The sequence below is a fragment of the Asparagus officinalis genome, chromosome 4, assembly GCF_001876935.1.
Source record: "Asparagus officinalis chromosome 4, Aspof.V1, whole genome shotgun sequence".
In the NCBI taxonomy this organism is placed as follows: Eukaryota; Viridiplantae; Streptophyta; class Magnoliopsida; order Asparagales; family Asparagaceae; genus Asparagus; species Asparagus officinalis.
In genome coordinates, this window is record NC_033797.1 from 139896440 (window position 1) to 139898125 (window position 1686).

Sequence of the window (1686 nt, forward strand, 5' to 3'; positions counted from 1 at the left end):
GGCAGGATGGCAAAGCAATCAATGAGCGTCTTAATCTTAGGAAACGCGGAAATACTACGCTTTTCTCAAATTTTATTTTTTTTTTTTCCCAATACTCTCTCTTTGTTAGAACCCACAATAATTTATTTAAATATTTCTTGACGTATACCTCTCGCTAAAACGGCGCGCGCTGCGGCGGGTGGCGTGTATCGGACTCGGGGGGAGAATGCGGCGGTCTCGGCGGGCTTCGCAGCGGGCCGCTGCTGCTGGCGGCGGGTCGTCGAGTGCGGCGCCGTCGCAGGTTTTCGACGGAGGGCAGGTCTCGTCGGGGGCCGATCGAGAACCGCGGCTGCGCGACCTGGACCGTCGGCATCGGCGGCGGAGCCACGGACGGGCGATACACGGAGACGTCGCGGCGGCGGCTCCAAGGGACGGCCCGGGCGGGCGTCCAGGCGCGGCGCAGACGGGCCGGCGGGTCCACGGGCGGGAGAACGGAGGATCTGCGGGACTGGAGACGACAGGCCACGCGGAGAGCGGTTTGGCCGTTTGATTTGGATTTTAGGGTTTTGCGTTTAAATTATGTTCCTTGTCGATTTTTAATTTTAGCCCCTCAAAATTTTTATATTTCAAATTAGTTCCCGAATAATCTCATAGAAATTGCTATTGCACCCTTAAAATCTACACTATTCTTATCAATTTTTCTTTTACATCCTGCTTAGTTTTAAGCCGAGTTAGATGATTAGATTATTCAAAATTAGCTCCCTCAATACTACTTATAATAATACCGTCACTTGGCTATTCTTCATATTTCAAAAATTACTCCAAATCATGGATAATTTACTATTACATCCACAAATCATCACTAATATTTACTATTAGGTCCTGGTTAACACCGGTAATATATTATAAAGACAATATTCTATTAAATCTACACTATTATTACTAGTTTCCCTTAGACTTTTAATTTACTCCGTTCCTCGTATAACAACACCGATATTCGTTAATTATTATGCATTAGTATCGGTAGCGTGTAGAATATCCTACAGAGAATAACTTTTCTCAGACAATAGCAAATATATGTGTCTTTAAACAATAATAGTAGATGTGTTTCATGAGCCTAGAGCGTACGGAGGTGGACATGCTGCAAACCCAAATAATGCAATAAACTGTCTTAGTTATGTATTCACCTAGCTTAAAATTCGCTCAAATTTGGATTCGCCTATCTGCACTTTATACAATAAAGGAGTGAATCAGCTATTTAGTTATTAACTCATAACAACACAATAGAAATTAACAAAATATGCTATTCGATTTTCTTGTCATAAATCTTTCGTTCAATCTTGAGACATTAAGCTTTAAAAAAATGCCGAAAAAGACAATTTTAGAGAGGGAAAATTAGTAAAATTGATGCTTTCGGGCGAGGTGAGGGGGGCGGGCGGGTAGAAATTACCAAAATATGATTATCTAAACGGCGGCCGTGGCGGGCGGCGTGTCGTCGGTCGGGAGAACATGCGGGCGGGTCTTCGAGGGCGCCGTGCGGCGGCGCGGTTCGTCGAGGGCGCGTGCGGTCGAAGGAGCAGGTCGTCGGGGGGAGAGACGCGGGCTGGCCGTCGATGGGTTAGGGCGACGCGATGGGGGAGACGTCGGGCCTGGGTCCAAGGACCGGCGGGCGGTCCAGCGGGAGACCGGCCCCCGGGAGTCCCAAGG